This window comes from Schistocerca serialis, chromosome 2, assembly GCF_023864345.2.
Source record: "Schistocerca serialis cubense isolate TAMUIC-IGC-003099 chromosome 2, iqSchSeri2.2, whole genome shotgun sequence".
Classification (NCBI taxonomy): domain Eukaryota; kingdom Metazoa; phylum Arthropoda; class Insecta; order Orthoptera; family Acrididae; genus Schistocerca; species Schistocerca serialis.
In genome coordinates this window covers 416,167,061-416,182,992 of record NC_064639.1, presented here as the reverse complement: position 1 = coordinate 416,182,992, position 15,932 = coordinate 416,167,061, and positions in this window count along the sequence as shown.

Sequence of the window (15,932 nt, the reverse complement as noted above, 5' to 3'; positions counted from 1 at the left end):
GAAATTTAAGGAGATGGGACCTGGATAAACTGAAAGAACCAGAGGTTGTACAGAGTTTCAGGGAGAGCATAAGGGAACAATTGACAGGAATGGGGGAAAGAAATACAGTAGAAGAAGAATGGGTAGCTTTGAGGGATGAAGTAGTGAAGGCAGCAGAGGATCAAGTAGGTAAAAAGACGAGGACTAGTAGAAATCCTTGGGTAACAGAAGAAATATAGAATTTAATTGATGAAAGGAGAAAATATAAAAATGCAGTATATGAAGCAGGCAAAAAGGAATATAAACGTCTCAAAAAAGAGATCGACAGGAAGTGCAAAATGGCTAAGCAGGGATGGCTAGAGGGCAAATGTAAGGATGTAGAGACTTATCTCACTAGGGGTAAGATAGATACTGCCTACAGGAAAATTAAAGAGACCTTTCGAGATAAGAGAACGACTTGTATGAATATCAAGAGCTCATATGGAAACCCAGTTCAGAGCAAAGATGGGAAAGCAGAAAGGTGGAAGGAGTATATAGAGGGTCTATACAGGGGCGATGTACTTGAGGACAATATTATGGAAATGGAAGAGGATGTAGACGAAGATGAAATGGGAGATACGATACTGCGTGAAGAGTTTGACAGAGCTCTGAAAAACATGAGTCGAAACAAGGCCCCGGGAGTAGACAACATTCCATTGGAACTACTGACGGCCTTGGGAGAGCCAGTCCTGACAAAACTGTACCATCTGGTGAGCAAGATGTATGAAACAGGCGAAATACCCTCAGACTTCAAGAAGAATATAATAATTCCAATCCCAAAGAAAGCAGGTGTTGACAGATGTGAAAATTACCGAACAATTAGTTTAATAAGCCACAGCTGCAAAATACTAACACGAATTCTTTACAGACGAATGGAAAAACAAGTAGAAGCCGACCTCGGGGAAGATCAGGTCGGATTCTGTAGAAACACTGGAACACGTGAGGCAATACTAACCTTACGACTTATCTTAGAAGAAAGATTAAGGAAAGGCAAACCTACGTTTCTAGCATTTGTAGACTTAGAGAAAGCTTTTGACAATGTTGACTGGAATACTCTCTTTCAAACTCTAAAGTGGCAGGGGCAAAATACAGGGAGCGGCAGGCTATTTACAATTTGTACAGAAACCAGATGGCAGTTATAAGAGTCGAGGGACATGAAAGGGAAGCAGAGGTTGGGAAGGGAGTAAGACAGGGTTGTAGTCTCTCCCCGATGTTATTCAATCTGTATATTGAGCAAGCAGTAAAGGAAACAAAAGAAAAATTCGGAGTAGGTATTAAAGTCCATGGAGAAGAAATAAAAACTTTGAGGTTCGCCGATGACATTGTAATTCTGTCAGAGACAGCAAAGGACTTGGAAGAGCAGTTGAACGGAATGGACAGTGTCTTGAAAGGAGGATATAAGATGAACATCAACAAAAGCAAAACGAGGATAATGGGATGTAGTCAAATTAAGTCGGGTGATGCTGAGGGAATTAGATTAGGAAATGAGACACTTAAAGTAGTAAAGGAGTTTTGCTATTTGGGGAGCAAAATAACTGATGATGGTCGAAGTAGAGAGGATATAAAATGTAGACTGGCAATGGCAAGGAAATCGTTTCTGAAGAAGAGAAATTTGTTAACATCGAGTATAGATTTAAGTGTCAGGAAGTCGTTTCTGAAAGTATTTGTATGGAGTGTAGCCATGTATGGAAGTGAAACATGGACGATAAATAGTTTGGACAAGAAGAGAATAGAAGCTTTCGAAATGTGGTGCTACAGAAGAATGCTGAAGATTAGATGGGTAGACCACATAACTAATGAGGAAGTATTGAATAGGATTGGGGAGAAGAGAAGTTTGTGGCACAACTTGACCAGAAGAAGGGATCGGAGGTAGGACATGTTCTGAGGCATCAAGGGATCACCAATTTAGTATTGGAGGGCAGCGTGGAGGGTAAAAATCGTAGAGGGAGACCAAGAGATGAATACACTAAGCAGATTCAGAAGGATGTAGGTTGCAGTAGGTACTGGGAGATGAAGAGGCTTGCACAGAATAGAGTAGCATGGAGAGCTGCATCAAACCAGTCTCAGGACTGAAGACCACAACAGCAACACAACTGTTGAAAACTTTGTGCAGCTGTGTGGGATTTAAAAAACAAATTCGGGCAAGTAGTCAAAAATTTTACGAAATTACTTCTTTAGTTCTCTGGGTGTTCTGGAAAACTGCAGATACACGTCTGGGACATTTTTTATTAGATTAACCAGATTAATAACTACAAAATAACTGAAAATCGTGCTTTACTTTAATCTCGTACAGTTTTGTGATGGCTTCAAATTAGCAAAGTTGCTAAATTTCAGGCAAAATTTTTTAATAACCGTAGCTCCGTAACTAAACATTTACGATGTTTATATGAAGTTTTTTCTTTAGTTTTACTTGTAGAATAAGATATTAAAATAAATGCGTATCTTCGTGAGTCACCCTGCATATTAGTCCGCATGTTTCTTAGAGCGACATCTAAAAATTCGAATTAAGTCAGTCAAGAACTTTTAGAGATTTTTGGCAACAACGTTTAGTCTTATCTTTATTATTATTACTCTTATCTTTATTATTATCAGTACAGACAGATGTAGGGCTATACATATTTATGTATTATATGCATTAAAAATATTTCGCCTATATCTGTCCGAAAGTTTATTAGAGTTACGTGTAAAAATTTGAAATAAATCTGTCAAGTACTTTTGGAGATTTTTGGTAAGAATGTTAAACAACTTATTGTCTTTATATAGTGTATAGATTAATAGACGCGCCGGTTTGAGGTCGATGCGACACAAGCGGCCACTTGGGACGCCAATCTAAGTGCAAAATTTGTATACACGTACACCATATATAGCAAAAACTGACAGGGGTGAAAGTTTACGATACGATAACAGAAACAAAAACGTTTCAGTCAACATGGGTCTACAAACAAGTTGTTTGTGACGTAACTGCGAGTGTATGGTTGTCCTAGTTAATATAAATGTATTTCTGATGTGAACTCCTGTATTAAAACCCCATCTATTTGCGCGAAAATTTCACCAAATTTTCACAAAATTTAACATGAAATACGACACGTCATATGTTACCATTTACTGTACAGTCATACTGCTAAAGGAGGTGTCCTCCTTGTCGTTCTCGCATTTGGAGGCAAAACTGCACCCCTCTCTCCATTGAGTTTCAAATCCTTTCGAACACCCCCATATCACCTCGTAAACCTGGATAAGACTGCACAATTCGATGCTTCAGTTGTTTAACCGTATTAGCAGGAGTGCTATTCACTCCACTTCTGAGATGACTCCAGACAGAAAAATCAAGAGGATTCAGTCCAAGATACAGGCTGTGCTCAGCCTAACCTTCTTGGACCATAGAGCCTTGCGTTGAATGCCGTCTTCTTTGCCTCAGCTACGAAATGTGTCTACGTCCTATAATTCCACGCATGTAGCAGCAGTTGCTTCCGGTGCCCTTGTTCCACGCCTGTACATTGCTCCATGTCCGCTTGTTCAACACTTGTGAACTTATTCTGTCTTCATAACGACGAATCAACTGACAGAAATGTATTAAAAAAAGAAAACTGCTAGGCACGTGTAACCGAAAGGGCAAGCACAAGAAAGGAAGGAAGGAAAATGAAAACAAGCTAAAGCCATGAATTGTTCTAAATCGCCTTCTAAAAGTTGCGACAATTCCTCTAACGATGTTATTTCTTCAAAGAGAAATATTATGAGCTTAGGCGATGACACCTCTACAGCTACAACTGTCTCTTCAAGAGTTGAGCGATTGCCGGTTCAGGTAACGGCTTACCGGTATTTTATTTTCTTGTTGCCAAACTCAGTACCTTATCTTGTTTCTAAAATATTATGGATCTTATACGAAAAATTTCATTAGTGTAATTTTTTATTACTATAGTCATCAGATAGATGTAATCAAAGAACTAAAAGTATACAAGCTGTAAAAAATGACGAAGGGACTACCTGCACCACTATCTGCTTTCTGAAAAACAAGAGGTAAATGAAATATCGCTCTTGTGGAAAAATGTGCTCGAACGGGCCCTATTCCTTGATTTATCGCTTAACACTGATTCTTGAAATTCCGATTTAGCAAATGTAGCGTCTTTTAACTTTTGCTACCACACAGAACAGTTGCTTGGGCTATGTCATGTGCTCGTGGAAGAAAGACATCACAGATTAATGACTTCGGATACGAACGTTTCCATTTTACATTTTCACACACAAAATTTGAATACTGTCTCATGACTTCGAGGTCTGCTGCCCAAGAATTGACACAACTGTTCCTATTGCATATTAAATGGAAGATCGTTGGTAGCAGCGGCAGAAACAATGCTGGCTTGTGGGGCGCTTAACTGCACAGTCATCAGTGCCCGTACACATTCCCAATCTGTACACAATCCAGTCGAGCCACTTCCATGAATGATGATAGAATGAGGAGGACAACATGAACACCCAGTCCCCAGACAGTGAAAATCCTGAACCCGGCAGGGAATCGAACCGGGACACCATGATCCAGAGGTAGCAAAGCTAGCCACTACATCACGAGCTGCGAACTTTGCAGTAAGAGCTGAAGCTGTTCTGGTTTTTTTGCAGCAAGGATATCTGCTGCTGTATCTGTTACTGGTATAACTTTTGCAGAGACCAGTGTTGCTGTTGCAGCAGTTACCACAGTAACTATGATAATATGATTATATATGAGTCACTAAAATAAGTACAATACAGCTGGAGTTCAACTATATTTGATCGATTTTGTTATGGTGACAGATAGACCTGTAGCATAGCCCAAGATCTATGTCAGGTTGAAAGGTTATAACTTTTTTGTGAGTTGGCGAAGCCAATGAATGTGAATGCCAAATGAAGTTTGTGGTAATGGGCCTGTAGTGTAACATTTAGGTTTTCATCATATTTAATTGGCCAATTTCGCCTGAAAATTAGTTGTACAATATTCATTTTAATTGCTTCTTGATCATATGGGGTATCAAATGAAATTTATGATTAGATTGATGATTTCTTGGTAGGGAGTGTGCATCATGTTCTTTTGGGTGCAGATTCATAGACAAATGTAGCAATAACTTCAAGCATGGTCCAAGGAATTGTGTTTGGACGACTGCTGTATTTTTTGTAAGCTATTGCCTGACAGGCCATTATTAATAGAAAACTCAGAGTTTTTTTTTATAATTTTTATTATTTTATTTTTTTCAGATGAGCAGCTTTTCCATAAAGAAGTTATAGCTGAAAAAAGCTGCTCAGTATTCAGTTACATCTTGTTGAGATGTCAAAGTGAAACAATCTAATTGGCTACTTGCTACAAAAGTCAGAAATGTAAAATAGTGCACTTTATAAAACAAAGAATCTGTGATATCAGTATATATGATACACAATTAACTCATCCAAATATCTGTGTGTAACAGTTTGTGGGGATATGAAATGTGCCAGTCACATAGGCTAAATAGCAGGTAGATTAGGTGGCAGACTTTGGTTTCTAATAGGATATTGAGAAAATACAGTCCATCTATGAAGTAGATTTCTGACAATATACTCTTATAACCCATCATAGAATACTGATCAAGGATGTTGGGACCAACAGCTATGAGTAATATGGACTTTGACACAAATAAAAATGAGTAGCACAAATGATCACTGATTTGTTTGACTCTCAAGACAGTATCACATAAATGCTGAGAAACACGAACTTATGGACACTTGAAGATGGACATCAACTATCTTGTGAAAGTTTACTAAATTTAGATAACTAATATTAAGTGTGGAATATGGAAATATAGTACAGCCTCTTTCATATCCTGCCTTCAAGGAACACAAAGACAAGACTAGATTAATTGCATAGACGTTCAAGCAATCACTTTTCCCAAGCTCCTTATGTGAATTTAATGAGAATAAACATAATATGTGTTGCACTAAAAAGTATCCTCTGTTATGCACCTCACGGTTATTTGCAGACCATGGATTTAGAAGTTGAAAGTCTAAGTTCATTTTGTTTGTATGACTCATCTGAGTGTTACTGTACCATAACCACTTGAATCGAACAGTGACAACCAATAAGTTGAGATGCCACATACACTAGTGAGGTATGAAAGGCTATCTGATTTTCTGAATAAAAATAATATATTGACTAATGTTCAAAATGGATTTAGGAAGAACAGATCATCAGAAATAGTGGTCTTTCAGTTCATGAAAATGGCCCTAAATGCCTCGAATATGAATGAATTAAGCTGTGGGCCGATGTCAGATTTATTCAGAGCATCTGATCAAATCACCCATGACTTACTTCTTATGAAACTAGATTGCTACAGTGCTGGGGACTGTCCTTTAAATGGTTCAGATTCTGTCTCTGTGATTAAAGAGAACACAAAAAAGAACAAATATATAATGATGGCAAGTAATACGTCTCAGATTAAGAAAAAATTAGCCACTGAGTGCCCTAGGGTTCTGTGTTATGCCCTCTGTTGTTCCTGGTGTGTGTAAATGGTTTGCCAAACGTTTGGTGGCAGCAGATGTAGTGATGTTTGCTGATGACACAAGCAGTTTTGTAAAAGGACACACTGAGGATGCTCTACAGTGAGAAGTCTCTAACACAATAAAAGAGCCAGGAAAAGGGTTTAGTCCATAAATAGTTTCTGTTGTAAATAAGGAAAAATGGCATGGATGGATTTCGGTAATACCAGAAGTCAAGTTAGTAGCAGCATAAGAGCAGAATTAGGGAACTTCGTTACTGCACAAGTTTCATTCACAAAATTTCTAGGCATATGGATGTATGAGCACTTGAGATGGGAAAGCATCTAGCAGTTTTCAGTAAAATACTAAGTAAATACTGTTATGTTTAAACAATGCGTCAGGACTGTTGCAGCACTGGATCATTGTTGTGTGCCTATTGGTTAGTTATAATTAAGTGCAGCTATTCATGGAGGTCCAGTGTGGGTTTTAATTATTGTATGGCAGCAAAACTTCGTTGGTATGCCAGTGAATTAATGAGGAATCCGTTTATACTGGAAAAAATTAGTTCCAATTTTGGCCACCAGGTGCAAATTGAACAAATTGAGTAAGTGGCAGTTAATAATAAAACCAACATTATTTCTTTCTCATTTGTTTGACTTTTTTGCCTATGCCCCTTTCCTAATCCATTACATATGGAAACATTTCTATACACTTTTCTTGCGTTCGTAGTGCCTGGTGGTCAAAATTTTTCCACAGTAAATTAGTTCCTCATTAAGGCATTAGAATACCTACCAAGTCTGGCAGCAGTATGATAATTACAGCCCATGCTGGACCTCTGTGGGTAACTGCACTTTAATTATAGCCACATGGTAGGAACAGTTTACTTAGGTGCAGTGTGATCTTCTGGAGAAATACAGGTACAACCAAACAAACTTTCAAACTTCAAAAAAAGACTATCAGAATAATCCTCCATAGAAAGGCAAGCAGACAAATATTTAAGTAATTTACAATAATAACACTTCTTAGCTTTTACCTGTATGAACGTGTGTACCTTCTAAAAACTCACTGTGAATTTTCAGTGTTGAACAATTAGGTTCTTAATCACAAAACAAAAAACAGATATGATTTTCACAAGGACATTCATGAGGAAGCCCTGTACCAAAAAGAGGGCATGTTATTGACCCAAAATATTGTTCTGCTTATTTCCTGCTAGAATAAAGAAACTTAAGGAATTCCATGAATTCAAGGTAGAAATGAAACAATCTTTAACACCATACAGATTTTATATTAATTATATATGAGGTGTGTTCAAAAAATTCCAGAACATTCATAATTTCACACCAATTGTGTGTTGGAGTGAAATGCGGTTGGCATCCCTGCACATGTCTGTGTTTAATGTGTAACTACCTGAAGTTTCATTGTTGTATGTCTGTTAGCTACTGTTCAGTGCTTTATTGACTAGAACGTTGCAATGCACAGTTTGTGAATTTCAAGATGGCAGAATTAGACGAGCAAACATCTATATTAAATTTTGTGTGAAACTCAAGAAAACCTTTACAGAGAAACACCAAATGATACAAGAAGCCTATAGTGATGAATGCTTAAGCCATGCTCAGTGTTACAAATGGTTCGCATGGTTTAAAAATGGCTGGATGGGAATTAAAGATGACCCTCATTCAAGATACCCTTTGACAGCTACCAACAGTGCTCATGGCAGGAATGTCAACAAAATTGTGCATGTGCCAATCAAAGACTGACTGTCTGAGAGATAGCAGAAGAATGTAACATTTCAGTTGAGTCTTGTTATGAAATGCTCACACAGCATCTTGGAATGCATCTTGTTGCTGCCAATTTTGTCCCATGTCTCGTGAATCAAGATAATAAAGACCTTTTCCTCACAATCTGTGAAGATTTTTTGCATTCATTACTGGTGATGAGACATGGGTCTATTGTTATGATGTTGAGACCAAGGTTCAGTGTTCACAACACACTGGGAAAGGTTCTCCAAGACTAAAAAAAGCTCATCAGGTTAGGCCAAATGTCAAACCCACACTGATAGTTTACTTTGACTTTGAAGGATTAGTTCATCATGAATTCATGCCCCAGGGACAAATTAATAATTGATGTTACTATTGGAATGTGTTGCAATGCCTACAAATGTGAGAAGGAAATGGTCTTAAATGTGATGAGACAAATCATGGCTCTTGGATCATGATATCACAAGTGCACATTCATCCATGTTGTGCATGACTATTGCACAAAAAAGAAAATTGCTGTGGTGCCTCATTCTCCATACTCTCCAGACGTGGCCCCTGTGGACTTTTTTTTGTTTCCAGAGTTGGAAACCCCATTGAAAGAACAAAGATTTGCAATGGTAGATGGCATAAAAGAAAATTTGCAGATGGCACATCACACAATCCAGCAAGAGGTCTTCTGGGACAGCTTCTGGAAGTGGAAATGACATTGTAAGCTGTGTACCAATTGTGGAGGAGAGTATTGTAAAGGAGACTGTGACAGTAAGTAAAAGGTAAGTGTAGAAAAAATTTGTAGACAAAGTTCCAGAATTCCTTAAACAGACTTTGTATTTAAAAGTTAGTTAGTTAGTTGGCTGCATGTTCCATTTATCAATTGCATGGTACGGTAGCTGTTATGAAGTGGAACGTGCCAAGTGCACAAGAAATGCACATATGAAACAAGATTTTTTATATGTATAGAGGGAAACATTCCACGTGGGAAAAATATATCTAAAAACAAAGATGATGTGACTTACCAAACAAAAGAGCTGGCATGTCGATAGACACACAAACATACACACAAAATTCAAGCTTTCGCAACCAATGGTTGCTTCATCAGGAAAGAGAGAAGGAGAGGGAAAGATGAAAGGATGTGGGTTTTAAGGGAGAGGGTAAGGAGTCATTACAATCCCGGAAGTGGAAAGACTTACCTTAGGGGGAAAAAAGTTTCACCTTATCACACCTCTGGCTAGTCCCTTTCTGATCCATCCTGGTCTGTTTCACCAACAATTATTATAATGCAAATATGATGTTTCTTTCATTATATAAGGAACCAGACAAATAAATGTAACATTAGCTAAACAATATTATGAAACGGAAAGTTGTTCCTTACCATATGGCGGAGATGCTGAGTCGCAGATAGGCACAACAAAAAGACTTTCAGCCAACAAGGCCTCTGTCAACAATAGATGACAGACACACACACACACACACACACACACACACACACACACACACACACACATAAGCACACACACACAAATGCAACTCACCAACTCACACACATGACTTCAGTCTCATGTCTTAGGTAGCTGAAACCACACCACAAGCAGCAGCAGCAGTGCATGACGGGGAGTGGCAACTGGGTGGGGATAAGGAGGAGGCTGGAATTTGGAGGAGGAGGGATGGTGTGGTAGGGGTGGTGGACAGTAAAGTGCTGGAGGTTAGACGGGGGCAGGGGAGAGGTAAGGAGGGGCATGCCAACCTGTTTATGGACCATCTAGAGGAATCCTTTCTGAAAACACAAAACCCTAAACCTCTCACCTGGTTCATATTCATTGATGAGATCTTTGTGATCTGGATTGAGGGTGAGGACACCGTATCCACATTCTTCCTGAACCTCAATAACTTATCCCCCATTTGCTTCATCTGGTCCTACTCAACCCAATAAGCCACCTTACTAGATGTTGACCTCCACCTCAAAGATGGTTACATCAGTACCTCCATCCATATCAAACCTACTAACCACCAGCAATACCTCCACTTCAACAGCTGCCACTTGTTCCATACCAAGAAGATTCTTCTGTACAGCCTAGCCATCTGTGGTTGTCGCATCTGCAGTAACAAGTGGATCCTCTGGAAATAAACTGGGGATCTCACTGAAGCCTTCACAGATCATAATTATCCCCCCAACCTTGTACAAAAACAAGTCTCCAGTGCCTTATCTTTCCAGTCTCCCACCATCCTCCAAAGTCCCACCATCTGGCCACAGAGGAGCAGTCCTCTCATAACTCAGTACCACCCAGGACTGGAGCAACTGAATTACATTCTCCACCACAGTTTTGACTACCTCTTGTTATGCCCGGAAATGAGAAATGTCCTGCCCACTATCCTTCCCACCCCTCCCATTGTGGCATTCCACCGTTCACTGAATCTACACAATATACTTATCCATCCTTACACAACTCCTGCTTCCAACCCATTAACTCATGGCTCATACCCCTGCATTAGACCTAGATGCAACACCTGTCCCCTACATCCTCCCACCACCACCTACTCCATCACCTGTCCTATCACAGGCAGGGTTATCTGTGAAACCAGTTGTGTGATCTACAAGCTAAGCTGCAACTACTGTGCTGCATTCTACGTGAGCATAACAACAAACAAGCTGTCTGTCTGCATGAATGGCCACCAACAGACTGTGGCCAAGAAACAAGTGGACTATCCTGTTGCTCAGCACGCTGCCAAACATGACATCCTTCATTTCAGTGGCTGCTTCACAGCCTGTGCCATATGGATCCTTCCCACCATCAGCTTTTCTGAATTGCACAGGTGGGAACTTTCCCTGGAATACATCCTACATTCCCATAAACCTCCTGGCCTCAGCCTTCGTTAGTCACTGTCCTCATGCATACAGCCCCTTCCCTGTTCCCATTCCAGCACTACACAGCCGTCATTCCACCATCACACACAGTCTTTTAACCTCTCTGCCTTTCCACTATCCCCCCCCCCCCTCCCCACCTCTCCCTTGCTGGCGTTTAACATGTAGCACTTCACTGTCTTCCACCCCTACCATAACATCCCTACCCCTCCCTGCACCAGCCTCTTTACCACCATCCAGTTGCCACTCCCTTCACACAGTGGTGCTGCTGCTTGTGGCATGGTTTCAGTTGCCTAAGACTGCCTTTTCATACTATTGTTACAATCCATCCTGGATTTTCCATTGTTTAACATTAGCTAAAAATAGGAAAATAGTGTGCATGCACACTACCCCCAGACACTCACTCACACACACACACACACACACACACACACACACACACACACACACACACACACAGAATAATGTGTTACATAAAATATTGCTCTTTCTCCTCCTCCTCCTCCTCGTCCTCCTACTGCCTCTACTACTACTATTACTACTACTACCAGTAAAAATAGTAATTCCAATAGTGGTTGATTGTAGCATTGTAGTTCAGTATCAAGTCTATTAACAAGTTGTAATTATGGTGTGCCTGTGGATACTAATGTAGCACACATATTGAACGAGGAAAACAACTGTGAGTGTGCTATCAGCCAAGTCACTATTTATTGTAAAGAACTGGCAGGGGGAACAAATCTACAAGTCCACATATAATGAAAAGAATCAATATTAAATATACTATTTAACCTTCACTGGATTTTGCAGATCTGGATCACTTTTCACATCAAAAAACTGTTGATCTTAAAAAACAAGATCTTGGATATCATGATTACACACAGACCTCTTCCAGCATTAAGTTAGACAAGTATAGCACATTATTTATTACAGAATAAAAGTTAGAAGGAACTGTAAAGTTGGTTGGTTTAGCAATTCTGTACTGAAGATTACAAGCAAGGCTTCACACATTAGAAACATTACTTCATTTGGAGAATTAAATTAAGCTTACAGTTAATTATCATGCCAACATCAGTGTCATCAAAAGCAGAGTATAACAAGAGATGAACAAGAATGAGGAATGTGATCTAGTTGTAGAAGTAATCCTTTCATTACTAATATTAGTTTAAGGAAGATAACAAAAAAACTTAAAGTCTCCTTTCAGTTACCTGATTTAAGGCCCCCACCTTCAAAATATGAGAAGAATTGGACAAGGTTGAAGACAGTGGCACAGTTTAAGGAATAATATTTTCACTAGGCTGGTGTGTTTTATTGAAACAACAGAAAACCTAAATTAAGAATCAGCATAGCTGAAAGGGGATTTGAAGCCTGCACCTCCCAAAAAGGAGTGTAGCATTTTAAACACTGATCAAATGGAGGGAAATGCAACAAAGTGTGAGAATGAAGGAAGACAGATAAATCTTTGTTTAGTACAAACATTGGCTTGTCAGGAAGTGTTCTCTTAAGAGCATTCTTGTAGCTTGTACATTTATCATTATTATTATTATCGTAGCATGCAGCTCTGATCCATGTATTTCTGGAGGAAGAGAGAAAAATGATATAAAATGTATGATGCTTATAGGTAGGTCAATACAAACAGAAATAATTTATTCCATTTCTGAAAATAACATGTTTCTGTGAAAATGTTCAAGAAATGAAAATGAATTCCATTTTTCTCACTAATATGAAAAATTACACTTTCTTTATTATTGTTAGAAATATTATCAATCATAGAATTTTTTTTTTTAAAAATGTTGTAGAATGTCTCTCTGACTCACTGACTGACCCACCACCACTTTCTTTTTTCCAAGTTCTGCAAGAGTCATGGGAATTGAAAAATGTCTCTTTTGTTTCACTGGTGACTTTCTTTCAGTATTCCAATGAATATAATACATCAATGCTCATAAACTTCCATTATTAACACATATTTACATAGGAAATTTTCTAAAGTAAAATTATTGTGTATATATTCTTGTGCCATTGCTGTATGATATATTCGTTTATTGTGACAGTTCAAATGCTTTGGTAACTTTTTGGACAATATGTATTTTATTGTGATAAGATTTAATGCAATAAACAATCTTTATTTGATTTAGGGAAGCGACCTATTTTGAATGGGATAGTATTTTTGTTTAAACGAAATAAAAACTTTGCTAGACAAAAAATCAGTCCACTACTTTTTTCCACACACCTCATAAGAGTCAGTTTAGTTCAAAATGGTGGTAATATCCTAGATTATGTAAGAATAATTTAATTTCATCATTCTATCATTAAGTGGTTTAATACGGCTGTTATTTTTAGGAAAACGAAACTGACAGATGTTCTGAAGAAATTAGGGAACATAAAGACACAGGTAAAGCGCACCAGGTAGGCCTTACAGTTACAGAAAGGAATTATTATATGTCCAAGTAGGTAGATAATATAGGTATCATGTTAATGAAGAGGCACACAGTGCATCATCTTTTTGACCCAGAGTGAATGCCAGTATAGGAATATACAATAAAAAGGAAAGTATATTCAATTATATACCAATAGGAATTCATTCATTTATTCATAAGTTGAATCATTCATCTTGTAGGAGGACCTTCAGAGACATATTACAGGTTGAAGTATAGGTTAACACAGAGAAGCAAGTCTTAGATTTTAAATTTATACATTTTATTAACAATAAACTATCACTTTTGTATATTGCTTGTGCTTACCTGTACAATTGTATTAAAATTACAACAAAAACTTCTACTTTGCTAAAAGTTACTATTTCCTCAATCATTTTAACGGTTGATCTTTATAATCTTCACTTAGATTTATACCTGCATGATCTTGTTGATGTTTCAAACAGCTATATGCTAAACAGTGATTAAACTGAATATTGTTACTTGCTATCAAGCTAACAAGAGTTTTTGATTATCATGTACTAAAAGTCAGATCATTTTTGGAAGAAGTTCAAACAGCTATATGCTACACAGTGATTAAACTGAATACTGTTACTTGTTATAAAGCTAACAAGAGTTTTTGATTATCATGTACTAAAAGTCAGATCATTTTTGGAAGAAGTTCAACTAACACTAGATTTTATTATCAGCAAGAAATACCATTGTGGAGCAAAAATGGAGTGAGTGGTTCAGTGGAAAGACACTGGACCTGTATTTAGGAGGTTGATGGCTCAAATTCCCAACTGATCATACAAATTTAAGTTGCTTTCATTTCACTTAAAGTAAATTCTAGGATGTTTCCTTTGAAAGGACATGACACGTTTCCCTCACAATCAGGGCTTGTGCTGTATCTCTAATGACCTTCTCATCAACTGGGTGTTAAATCTTAACTGCTTGAGATCCTATTTGACAAACAGGCATCAGAAAGTGGAAAAATGACAAAAAAGGAAATAAATCTTACTCAGATACAAAGGAAAGTTATACACAGTGTACCACAATGAAGCATGCTTGGGCCATTACTCTTCTTGATTAATGTAAATGATCTTCCCAATAAGACAATCCTTTATGCTGATGATGCCAATATTGTGGTCTTCAGTCCTGAGACTGGTTGGATGCAGCTCTCCATGCTACTCTATCCGGTGCAAGCTGCTTCATCTCCCAGTATGTACTGCAGCCTACATCCTACTGAATCTGCTTAGTGTATTCATCTCTTGGTCACCCTCTATGATTTTTACCCTCCACGCTGCCCTCCAATACTAAATTGGTGATCCCTTGATGACTCAGAACATGTCCTACCAACCGATCCCCTCTTCTAGTCAAGTTGTGCCAGAAACTCCTCTTCCCCCCAATTCTATTCAATACCTTCTCACTAGTTATGCGATCTACCCATCTAATCTTCAGCATTCTTCTGTAGCACCACATTTCAAAAGCTTCTATTCTCTTCTTGTCCAAACTATTTATCGTCCATGTTTCACTTCCATACATGGCTACACTCCATACACATACTTTCAGAAATTACTTCCTGACAGTTAAATCCATACTCAATGTTAACAAATTTCTCTTCTTCAGAAACACATTCCTTGCCATTGCCAGTCTACATTTTATATCCTCTCTACTTCGACCATCATCAGTTCTCCCCAAATAGCAAAACTCCTTTACTACTTTAAGTGTCTCATTTCCTAATCTAATTCCATCAGCATCACCCAAGTTAACTTGAGTACATTCCATTATCCTCATTTTGCTTTTGTTGATGTTCATCTTATATCCTCCTTTCAAGACACTGTCCATTGCATTTAACTGCTCCTCCAAGTCCTTTACTGTCTCTGACAGAATTACAATGTCATTGGCAAACCTTAAAGTTTTTATTTCTTCTCCATGGATTTTAATACCTACTCCGAATTTTTCTTTTGTTTCCTTTACTGCTTGCTCAATATTCAGATTGAATAACATCAGGGATGGTCTACAACCCTGTCTCACTCCCTTCCCAACCACTGCTTCCCTTTCATGCCCCTCGACTCTTACAACTGCCATCTGGTTTCTGTACAAATTGTAAATAGCCTTTCGCTCCCTGTATTTTACCCCTGCCACCTTCAGAATTAGAAAGAGAGTATTCCAGTCAACACTGTCAAAAGCTTTCTCTAAGTCTACAAATGCTAGAAATGTAGGTTTACCTTTTCTTAATCTAGCTTCTAAGATAAGTCATAGGGTCAGTATTGCCTCATGTGTTCCAATATTTCTATGGAATCCAAACTTATCTTCCCTGAGGTCAGCTTCTGCCAGTTTTTCCATTCATCTGTAAAGAATTCACGTTAATATTTTGCACCCATGGCTTATTAAACTGATAGTTCGGTAATTTTCACA